Genomic DNA, 12455 nt, shown 5'->3' on the forward strand with positions numbered 1-12455 from the left:
ACTCAACACTTTTCTGCACATATAACTTATCAGTTAAAGGGAATTTTCCATTTAGAGTACCTTGATTCCTCAGTGGCATCCAATTAACAAAATTACTTCACTGAAGGATTGGTTTTCTGTAGCAGGGTTCACAAGGTCCCTATAAATCCACTCAGAAGGGGAGTTGGTGGTAGAGATGCAGGTGGCTCCATCAGCTAGGGATGAAAATAACCAAGCCTCCAGAATGGTGATTCAAACTTTAATTCTCTCTGAATGGATGCATAAGCCTTATCTGTCCCATCTCAAACTTCAGAATCTTTTTAAGATCACTCTGGGTTATCGATCTACCAGTTCTTTTCCTTTTCAAAACATGATGAAATATCCCTTACACCCACACTCTAAGTTTCCTGGTTTACTTTTTTTACCTCATTCACACAAGTTCCTCACATACTACCTTAATCTAGATGGTTCCCCAAATCCTGAAATAGTAATGAATTTTTCTAAGAATGAGGATATTGTGACTTTTCTTGTCACCACAAAAAATCGGTTTCCTCTTGATATTCACAGTGTAAACATTTGCTATATTTACATATGATCTAATGTGTCTTCATTTGTGTGCATCTTAATGTACTGCCTTTGTTGCATAAGCAAAGACAGGGCCTACATACCATAAAGTGAGTCAATTTGTGCTAGCATTAAAACACTGGTCTGCACTGCTATGTGTGTATATACTTGTTTGCATACCAAAAGCTCTCTTTTAATTCCTTTCCTCAATTTTTCCCCCTCATATCCTTTACAGTTTTCACAAATTTTTTTGGTCTCAAAAACATTATATGAAGTCTTCTCTGTGTTGGAACTAAGCAGGGGTGAGGTTGGCTGGAGCCAAGGATAGGCATTTAACCTGGAGGTCAAGTTTGGACTAAAATGGAAATGCCTCTCTTGATCCAGTAGACATTTAGGGAACTGAATGCTCCCTTCTGCAGTGAGTATTTGTCTGGTCAGTCTAAGCATATGACCCAATTGCTTTTGACTGATGTTGGTTGAAGTTGTTGATTATATTTATTGAATCCTCTCAATGGACATATTATATACTATGTCTCGTTGTTAGCAAGAAGGGATTGGGAGATAGGTCTAAGACATGGTCATTATCCATAAGGAGTTCACAAAATATAATCATATAGGATTTACCTGGGAGAACAATATGTGTGTCATTTGCTAATGAAAAATATCCCTAATATACAAACAATTCTTGTATATTAAATATACTAATGGGTAGAGACTATGAAAGGCAATCCTTACAAGGTGGCAATGAAGAGATCAACCTTCACTAGGAGTCAGGTAAATGCAAAACAAAAGTGTGAGATGCCATTTTTTTACTCTAATCCTGATCCTAACCCCTTTGTCTTGGTAAATATTAAAAAGGTTGATAATATCCAGTGTTGCTAAGAGTGTAGGGGAAGTAGACATTGAAATATGCAAATAGTAGGAGCATGACTTAGTAAATATTTTGGAAAAGTAAACCGGAGCTACCTTTAGTAATTCAATTTTGCAAAATAACCTTTAACTCCACAGTCCTACTCTGGGAATCTACAGAAATAAAAACATAAATGCAAAATGACATGAATAAATTTATTTATTGTAATATTGGTTATCATGCTGGAATAAATGGCAACAAGGGAAATGACTAAATTAATTGTGATACAACCACACGATGGAATTTTACCAGCTATTAGAAAGCATGAGTTGAATCTATAGGTATGGTGTGTAAAAAAGGTTATAGAACAAAGTGCATAATAAATAGAAAAATATCCTCATATATTTTAGTATATACATTTATGGATTTTGTAGGAACACTGCAACAGGTGTCAATGCAATATGATGGAGGAAGAATTGAAGGCATTTGCTATCAATCCTTGCTGGAGAGCAAGAACGACTTCATATTGACTAAACCAATGAGTAATTGCTGAAACTTTTAATGTGCATAAAGCTGTGCTAGGCCCTGAGGGAAATACAGATATGAGATATAATTACCACCTCCAAATAGAATTTAAATCTAGTTAGGATGAGAACAGTTACATATAAAACAACATGAACAGGACAGAAAAGTATATAATGACATGCTAGGTTATATGTGCTAGGTTATAGGCTGCAGGTGCAGTGGAAATTGGAAGAGGTTGGTCCAGAGAAATGGAGGTGGGGCAGAGATAGAGGAGAGCTTAAGGTGAACCGGGTTTTGTCTAGAGTTTACTGCTTGTGTTGTGTTTATTTCTCTTTATTTCTTTGCTTTCTCCATTGTAGACTTTCACTGCTGTGCATTTGATCTGGTTATTTGCCTTTGACTCCATTGTTGATAATACTAGCTTGATAGTTTGGATCCTGAATAAATTAGACCCCAGTTAATTCTTAAGGGTCCCTTTGAAACTTTTCCCTCCAAATAAGCATTAGATGGCCTTTAGTCAACCACCCAAGCTCAGTGGTCTCCATCTTTATGGACATGGGTAAACAGGACAAGCACCATAATATTTAGTCTTCATGGCTCATCTCTGATTGGAAATCCAGGTCAACACCCTATAGGGCTTGTTTAATTCCTGCCTCCTTGGCTGCTAAAATAAGTGAGAGTGAACCACGCTGGTCAAATTTGACCATTCTCTTTCCAGTTTGTTCTGATTACACAGACCCAGCCTCAATTAAGTAATTTGCTCTGTAATGGGAGGGGGTCATTTTGTGAGTGAATTTGAATGTCTGCATAGATCAGCATTATTGTTAATCACATCTGCACTTACATATATTTATATGCACACTCACAAGTGCAAAGATGCAGTTTCAAACTTAATTAAAAATAGAAAGCAACCTAAAGTGTGCTAGTATTTCCCCTGACTTCAGCATGATCTACCACTTTGACAAAATTTCATAAATCTCCTGCAATAGAAAATTCTACCGCACAGAACCATTTTATGCAGCAATATAGGTACTTAAAATATTCAACAACTTTCATCATGTTTTGCCTCTTGGTACATGGGATTTTTATGTATTTAATAGTTACATATGTTATATATTTTAAACAGTATTTTTTACTAATAGTCCCCCACAGTACATTTTTCTGAAACTCTAACATCTGTGTTTTGTTCTTGTAGCTCATGATAATAATCTTAAATTGAGCACATCCAACCACAGAGGACGGATTAGTTGGTTATTTTTTTAAAGGTGTCTGGATCCAGTGATGTAAGAGTCAAAACTTATCAAGTCTTGGTGACAGAAATGCCTCCCCCCCTCACTTTTTGAAGAGCAATTCCGGATCTGGCATCTGAGCAGCTCCTGCTGTTGCCAGGCCTGTAGCAGGTACACAGAAATTCAGAGGAGAGGAACCGTGGGGAATGTTCATTTGTTATTTATTTATAAACTTGCCGTGCCACATCATGTAAAATTAACACCTTTAATGGGCTCCTGCCTCAGTTGCTTGAAGGACGGGCTTTCACCAGCCAAGGCCACCCACTGGTTTCCAGGCAGTGTTGTTGTGTGTTTGCTTTGGGCTGCTAGCTCTGTAGAATCTACCTGCTGAAGTCATCTTTGTGTTAAGCAGGTCACCAAAGGTCTGTCCCATTAGACAGAACGTTCAGGAAGCGAAGTCTTTGGGGCTTTTGTGGCTGAAGAGACGAGTGATTACTTTGGAGCATAAATTCCTTTCTCTATCTGGTTAATGAAGAGATTTACTCCAACATTCATTTATTATAAATTTGGGGGGGGTATGGCTTCTCCCATGTGCCAGCATCCAGAGGGTCCCTTTCCTATAAGAGTTCATAAATAATCAACGTTTACAATGAAAAGGTTTTGTAAGCATTATCTTTTCCTGTCACAAAAATTCCCTCATGCTTCTAAGGGAAGACCAATATAATTTACAGGCAATGATTCTGGAGCTGAAATGCCTTTATGCATAGAGAATAGATTTGTTTAGGGATTTTGGAGAAATATCTCACTTTTCACCCACCTACCTCACTGCTTCTGCTTCAGTGCCTAAAATTTCAGTCTAATTTTATAGCATTATTCATATACAAATGATATCTGGGAAGGGAAAACACATTAAGTCATTCAACAAACATTGGTCAGCTTACCATGTGCTGAGTATTTCACTTGGTAGATATATAGGCTCCTGAAGAATTCATGATTTAATGGAGGAGATAAACAAGTGATAGACAATTACAAGCCAAATGAAAGTACTATAGTTGAGGTGGGTTCTGAGTACTAGGGAAATGTAAAGGAAAGAGGAATTAACATTGCCTGAAGAAATCAGGAGAGCGTTCATAAAGGAAGTGATATTCGAGCTTAAATAATGGATACATGCTTACCAAAATGAGAAGAAAAAATATTTGCAGGTAGTTTTCTTTTTTTTTTTTCCAAGTAGTTTTCAAGGGACCAACATGGGCTCAGGTATAATAGCAATTTGTATTGGAAGGCCTTCCAGGTGCCAGTTGCTGTATAAAGTACCAGGCACTGTGTGGCATGCTTTAGATATATCATCTAGCCCAATTCTAACACGGGAAACATAGTATCACTGTTTTTATGTGAAAAAACAGAGGAGGTTAAATAGCTTGCCCAATTTGGGGATTCAAACAGGTCTATATATTCCTAAGCTCATGCCCTTGCTTTGTTCTTGCAGCATTCATGGCTGTCCTTTTGCACAGCTGTAAGGGGACATGGACTGCTGAAGTAGGCTGAGATCCAATACGGCTGTGAGGTGGGAGGGAAAGGGCTCAGGCAAGCCAAGTTGTGGCCAGAGTGTGCTGAGCCGTGAATGCTCTAAGAAGTCTGAACTTCACCATGTATCCCATAAACAATGGGAAACCAGCCATGGAAGTTTGAATCGTGTGTGTGTGTGTGTGTGTGTGTGTGTGTGTATGTGTGTGTGCGTGTGTGTGCGCGCAGTGACCATGTGCTGGATGAACAGAGGGCAGTGGGTGGCCGTTGTGTGGGATGGGGAGGGGGGGGGCGATCCTTCCATGAGATATAACATTGGCCTAAGCAGAGGCCTTCCATTAGCAGCAGTATAGAAATGTTAATCCTTAGTATGGAAGGGTATTTAGATTTGGGAGGTACACAGGCCTGTGACATACTAGCTGTGGGACCTCGGGCAAACCATTTGGTCACCCTTCACATAGTCCAAATGCATAGCCTGCATTCAGTTTCTTCATACACAAAAAGAGGTTAATAATATGTTCATCACATTCTTGCGAAGACTGGATAACATAGTCCATGCAATGCATTTGTCCCATGCTTGTCATTGCAAATTCCTAATTATTGATGGCTATTACCCTGTGAACACCCTCTAGAGAGTTACTTTATCAGACTATCTCATGAGTTACCTGGGAAGGCGCTGAGTAAATGGGGTTTGGACACTCACTGACGTGTGCAGTGGGGTGGCAGGTGGATGGAGGGTAGAGAAAAACAAGAAAAGTCTAAAGCATTTTCCCAGAGTGAAAGTTGGGTCTGAATTCTGTAGAATGATGCCCAGAGTGGGATGAGAAAGAGGAAACCAAAGGTTGATTGAGGGCAAGTAGTCCTTCCCAAAGTGGCATTTGAGGAGGTCTTGGGACACAGGTGAATCTTTACCTTTTAATAATGCTGTATTTATTTTAACAGCAATAATTAAATCCACCTCTTTCACTTCCATTCACTTGTGATGGTATCAAGTGGGTCTATTTAAAGATAAATATTACATAAATAACAGTGCAAGTGGCACATGAATCTAGCAAAAATTGTGAGTACGGTTTAACGTTGGGGGCATGTGGCACTAATGAATGTGGCTTTCTCCAGGGCAGGGACCTATTTGTTTCACCAAACCAAGTGTCCTGCTGGTGCTCTGGGAGCACTTTGATTGAGTTTTAGCATCAAGCCCTGTGTGCTACTGGCATCTTAGAGATCATTTCTTGCTCTCCCTGCCCTGAAACAGAGGCATTTCCACTAACAATGTGAATTCTAAATTCTTAATATGTACTTGCTGAATTTACATTGAATTCATGAAGAAGGTGCATAATGCTCTGAATAGTATTCAGCAGGGAATTATAATAAATGATCAAGAGCACAGGTTTAGAGTCCCTACTCTACCTGTTAATAGCCACTTAATCTTGGATAATTCATGTAACCACTCTGAGACTCAGGTCCTCATCTGTAAAGTAGAGATCTGCAAATAAAAGCACTGAACTCACGAGCCTCTTATGACCATGAGATAATACAAATGATGCAGAGTACTTTGCATAGGGCTTGTCAGAAATATTTAGTAAATATTTATTATTATCATACTAATATCATGCTAGCTATGACCACTGAAAGTTTGTGTCTGCTTTGGGAGAATGTTTATCTATTGCTTAGCACAGGTCCTGCCACACAAACATTTGATGAATAAATGGACAGATGAATAAGTCTTGGAAGAAGAGGTGAGCTGATCTAGGGCAATTTGATGACATTTTGTCCTATAAGCTTTAATAAGCTTTATAGGCAAGATATCTTGTAAATATCAAAATAAGGCAAAAATAAATGGCTATTGTCCTTTTAAAGGGTGGTAGTTTGTTAACATGCACATCAGCCAATATCACCTTTGTTTTTTTCATTTCCAGCGATATCTTGGGTGAAACCAGGACAGAGGTGGGGCTCCTCATAAGTAAAAAGGACGTGGGGCAATACAGGACTTGGCAATTATAACATAGCTCATGCTGTGTTACAATCCCACAGTCTGAGAGGCTGAGTTATTTTACTCATCTAAGAAATGCAATAATTCCCTCTAAATATGCTGCCTTAAGAATAACATTGGCCATAAAATTTGAAGTGATTTTTAACTGAGATGGCCTAATATTCTGTTTAGCTTGACTAACCTTTAGACAGGCTCCTTCCTGACTTTTGGCCCTTGATCTCTCTTTTCTTACAGCATGTACTTTAGAAACCTTGTGGTTGTTTATATGTGGAATCTAAAAAAAAAAAAAAAAAAAAAAAAAGAACAAATGAATAAACAAGCAAACGAAAAGTAGAACCTAAGAATACAGAGAACAAACTGATAGTTGCCAGAGGGGATGGGGGATGGGGTGAGGGGATGATCAAACGAATGAAGAACAGTGGGAGAGAATAGGCTTCCAGTTATGGAATGAATATGTCAGGGGAATAAAAGGTACAGCATATGAAATCTACTGGGTGGTATTGTACTAGTCTTGCATGGTGACAGATGGTAGCCACACTGATGGTGACTATAACATAATGTATAGACTTGTCCAATCACTGTGTTGTACACCTGAAACTAATGTAACATTGTGTGTCAACTATACTCAAATTAAAAAATGTATTACAAGAAGTTACTATGGCCGAGTTCAAAAAGGGTGTTGCCTGTGTTCTTCTCTAGGATTTTGATGGAATCTTGTCTCACATTTAGATCTTTCATCCATTTTGAGTTTATCTTTGTGTATGGTGAAAGAGTGGTCTAGTTTCATTCTTCTGCATGTGGATGTCCAATTTTCCCAGCACCATTTATTGAAGAGACTGTCTTTCTTCCAATGGATAGTCTTTCCTCCTTTATCGAATATTAGTTGCCCATAAAGTTCAGGGTCCACTTCTGGATTCTCTATTCTGTTCCACTGATCTATGTGTCTGTTTTTGTGCCAGTACCACACTGTCTTGATGACCACAGCTTTGTAGTACAACCTGAAATCTGGCATTGTGATGCCCCCAGATATGGCTTTCTTTTTTAAAATTCCCCTGGCTATTCGGGGTCTTTTCTGATTCCATACAAATCTTAAAATAATTTGTTCTAACTCTCTGAAGAAAGTCCATGGTATTTTGATAGGGATTGCATTAAACGTGTATATTGCCCTGGAACTATTGGGACTTCATCAAGATAAGAAGCTTTTGCACAGCAAAGGATACAGTCAACAAAACTCAAAGACAACCTACAGAATGGGAGAAGATATTTGCAAATGACATATCAGACAAAGGGCTAGTTTCCAAGATCTATAAAGAACTTATTAAACTCAACACCAAAGAAACAAACAATCCAATCATGAAATGGGCAAAAGACATGAACAGAAATCTCACAGAGGAAGACATAGACATGGCCAACATGCATATGAGAAAATGCTCTGCATCACTTGCCATCAGGGAAATACAAATCAAAACCACAATGAGATACCACCTCACACCAGTGAGAATGGGGAAAATTAACAAGGCAGGAAACAACAAATGTTGGAGAGGATGCGGAGAAAAGGGAACCCTCTTACACTGTTGGTGGGAATGTGAACTGGTGCAGCCACTCTGGAAAACTGTGTGGAGGTTCCTCAAACAGTTAAAAATATACCTGCCCTACGACCCAGCAATTGCACTGTTGGGGATTTACCCCAAAGACACAAATGCAATGAAACGCCGGGACACCTGCACCCCGATGTTTCTAGCAGCAATGGCCACGATAGCCAAACTGTGGAAGGAGCCTCGGTGTCCAACGAAAGATGAATGGATAAAGAAGATGTGGTTTATGTATACAATGGAATATTACTCAGCTATTAGAAATGACAAATACCCACCATTTGCTTCAACGTGGATGGAACTGGAGGGTATTATGCTGAGTGAAGTAAGTCAGTCGGAGAAGGACAAACATTATATGTTCTCATTCATTTGGGGAATATAAATAATAGTGAAAGGGAAAATAAGGGAAGGTAGAAGAAATGTGTGGGAAATATCAGAAAGGGAGACAGAACGTAAAGACTGCTAACTCTGGGAAACGAACTAGGGGTGGTAGAAGGGGAGGAGGGCGGGGGGTGGGAGTGAATGGGTGACGGGCACTGGGTGTTATTCTGTATGTTAGTAAATTGAACACCAATAAAAAAAAAAAAGAAAAAATGTATTACAAAAAATTATAGTTGTAAATTCTTTCTCTACCCCTTTGAGATGTAAATCTTCCACAACCCAGAAAATTCTTAAGGACTGAGATCCATCTCTTTGGAATGTAGTCACTGGAGGAGACACCCCTGTGTCCCAGGCTTTATGGGACAGAGCCTCACTTCACTACTGGCCAGTTAGCAAATGCAGGTAGCCTAACCACATTGACCAAGCTCCCCACTAAAAGCTCTCCAGTACTTTTCCATTAGCCCATCTCAGGGTTAAAAAAATCTTCCCATCTTTCATTTCAGTAGAGTTGAGTTCAATCTCTCTTCCCTATTGCAATAGTCTTGAATAAAGTCATCCTCACCATTTATTACAAATGTCTGGTACAATTTTTCTTTTACAGTTATATGAATTAAAAAGGGGGAGGTGAAGACTCACTCTGTGAATTTACTGGCTATCATTGAAGTGGGCATTGTACCTATTAAAATTAGACAGGTCTCATAATGCCCAAAGCTAATGCTGAAGTTCATGATCAATTATGAATAGGGTGTGGATTGCTTGGCTTTAATGTGCACTGAAGATGGTGGTGACAGGTCTCAGGATGAAGCCCCAGCACCATGCAGGTAGCCAATATAGAATTAATACTCCTTAACTTCCTCAAGTGAAAGCTTGACTGATATTTTCTAAAAGCATTCTACTCTAAGAGAGTTAAATAATTGAGACTCAGAAATTCTGAGGTGGAACTGAAGGCAGGACATTTTGGTATTTTTACCATGTTGGGCTCAGAGAATTCTGGAAATTAGTTAGATAATTGATTTTACCAATTTGTTTTTATCATTTTTTCAGATCCAATTTCTGGCTGAAATAATAAGTTCCTTTTATTGAGTTATAATTAATGTACAATATTAGTTTTAGAAGCACAACATAATGATTTTGTACATGTACAAACTGAGAAATGATCACCTTGTTAAAGTCAGTAAACATCCACCACCTCACATAGTTGTAATGTTTTTCTTATGATTAGAACTTTTAGATCTACTCTTAGCAACTTTCAAATATACAATACAGTATAGTTAACTATAGTCACCATATTATACATTATATCCCCAGGATTTATCTATCTTATAATGGAAATTTGTACCTTTGGCCACCTTCACCTATTTCAGCCACCCCTTACCCCCCATCTCTGGCAACCACCATCTGTTCTCTGATATAACTTAAGTTTCCCTAGAATTTCTGATAATTTCCCTTTGACTTAAGGATATCATGCAGCCTTCTAAAACATTTTTTTTTTAATTTATTTATTTACGATAGTCACACTCAGAGAGAGAGAGAGAGGCAGAGACACAGGCAGAGAGAGAAGCAGGCTCCATGCACCGGGAGCCTGACGTGGGATTCGATCCCGGGTCTCCAGGATCGCACCCTGGGCCAAAGGCAGGCGCCAAACCGCTGCGCCACCCAGGGATCCCATGCAGCCTTCTTAAAATGGCTTCATAGTCTTGTCTCTATCTCTCCATTTTTATGTCCTGCTGCTCCCCTTCTCATGCCTTGTGATTCAACCGTTTTGACCTGTTTCAAATTCTCTGGACAGCCCATGTGCTCTTCCCACATGACTGCATTTGCTTTTAGCCCTCTCTCAAAGGCTCTTTCATTGTTCTTCACCTGGCTAACCTAGCTCATCCTCTAGAAAGCCTCCCCTCCTTATAGAACAGGGTTAGGGTCCCCTTCTAGTGCCCTCAAACTATCCTGTTTATATCTCCGTGGCATGAGACTTATGAAATATATCATTATTGCCATTTTATTCATCTGTATGCCCTACTGGGGCAAGGACTCTGCCTTGTATATTCTCTGTGTCCCCAGCAGAATTGTCTGACCCAGGAGAAATACAGATAATATTTTCTAAAGTCATTGTCAAGAACTCAGGCTGAGAAAAAAAAAAAAAAAGAACTCAGGCTGAGTTTACAAACTGAAGAGAAAGATGGGTCTGCATCTAGTGCTAGCACATAATATACAAAATTAATATCAAATGCTAGCAGCAGTAACAATAAGAGTAACAATCTCCACAGGGCTTTTTTTTTTTAAGATTTTATTTATTCATGAGAGACACAGAAAGAGAGGCAGAGACATAGGCAGAGGGAGGGCCCCATGGGGAGCCTGATGCGGGACTCGATCCCAGGACCTGGGATCGCACCGTGAGCCAAAGGCATACATTCAACAGCTGAACCACCCAGGCGTTCCTCCACAGGGCTTCTTGACTTTAGCTAGGCCTTAGGAAGCCTCCTCTTACTCCAATAAATCAGAAAAGTACTAGCTATGAATTTTTCTAGATCCAAGTGAGGGGCGGGGGGGAGGACAGACAGGTTTTTTTATTGACTATAAGGGATTCTGAGAGCACCTAGAAAATGAATTAGAGGACCTAGTTTGGGATCAGTGTGACACGTACATGATAAAGAGACCCGTTTACCAGAACAAAGAGATCTCCCTTCAGCCATTGGTGTTTGATGCACTTACTCTCTGAGCTGATCTGGATTATCACACCCAGACAGGTCATGCCTGCTGGCCCAGGTCCTAGTTCTGCTGCCTGCTGCACACTTTGCTTTGCTCTTCGGTTTCCCTTCCTATCATAACCAGCACCCCCGCTCTATAACACTTACCCCTGTCTTCCATTCTTTTCTTCCATTCTTTTCTTCCTTTCCCTGGTGATCTCCAGTCATTATATGGAGGAATAGCTGCTCTGTATAAGGCAGGTTTGCCATCTTTGTAAGAAATAACACCCCAACTTCAGGTGCCGTGGTTAGTTCTCTCTTGTTCTGTTCAGGCAGCTTACTTGCAGTTCTGTGTGTCTGCTTGTAATGCTTCATGGCTCTGGGCAAGGTGAGCAAGGGGGTTCTTTGTGACAGCTCCAAAGCGATGTTTGAACTGGCACTTGCATCAGTTCACCTTGGTATGCACTTCCTCATTTCAGGCCCGCGGTAGTTGTTAGGTGTCTTCAATGTGATGACTGGGTGGTTAAAAGAAAGGTGAATGAGTCAGCACTTTTATGAAATAAGATTTCAGCAGTGAATACTGATTTTTCAAAAGATTTTATTTATTTATTCATGGGAGACACAGAGAGAGAGACAGAAAGAGAGAGAGAGAGAAAGAGGCAGAGAAATAGACAGAGGGAGAAGCAAGCTCCCTGCAGGGAGCCTGATGCAGGACTCAATCCCAGGACCCTGGGATCAGGACCTGAGCCAAAGGCAGACTCTCAACCACTGAGCCACCCAGGTGCCTCAATATTGATTTTTTTTTTTTTTAAGATTGATGCCCTAAGTTTTATTTTTTTATTTTTTGATGCCCTAAGTTTTAAATGGTATTTTGGATCAAACTCTATCTGTCCTAGATGAAAATGCCCCTGAGGAATGTTCACCTGTGTAGATCTCTATTAGAGGTAGACAGTCATCCTGGAACTAGAGCTGTTGAGGGTTAGGGACCTTGTTGGGCTGCCAGTGTCCTGTGTCAAGTTCTGATGCTTAAATGGAGAAGAGATGCTGAGTGCTTGGTATGATGTTGCTGTCGTCTACTTCTGCAGCCTTATGGGTCAGTGTTCCCTCCTGCAACTTGCCTCCTTAGCTGCTAAATCC

The 12455-nt window shown here is 39.9% G+C and overlaps 1 long non-coding RNA gene across 1 annotated transcript; it reads right to left on the minus strand.

Annotated features, from left to right (window-relative positions):
* Nucleotides 1–1643: 1643 nt before the first annotated feature.
* Nucleotides 1644–11822, minus strand: LOC140608358 (uncharacterized). The gene is made up of 3 exons (XR_012010373.1): nt 11487–11822; nt 6843–6935; nt 1644–3764 (listed from the first exon to the last, which is right to left on the minus strand). It is a non-coding gene; the product is annotated as an uncharacterized lncRNA (long non-coding RNA).
* Nucleotides 11823–12455: the final 633 nt, after the last annotated feature.

The sequence above is a fragment of the Canis lupus genome, chromosome 17 (assembly GCF_048164855.1).
Source record: "Canis lupus baileyi chromosome 17, mCanLup2.hap1, whole genome shotgun sequence".
Taxonomy (NCBI): domain Eukaryota; kingdom Metazoa; phylum Chordata; class Mammalia; order Carnivora; family Canidae; genus Canis; species Canis lupus.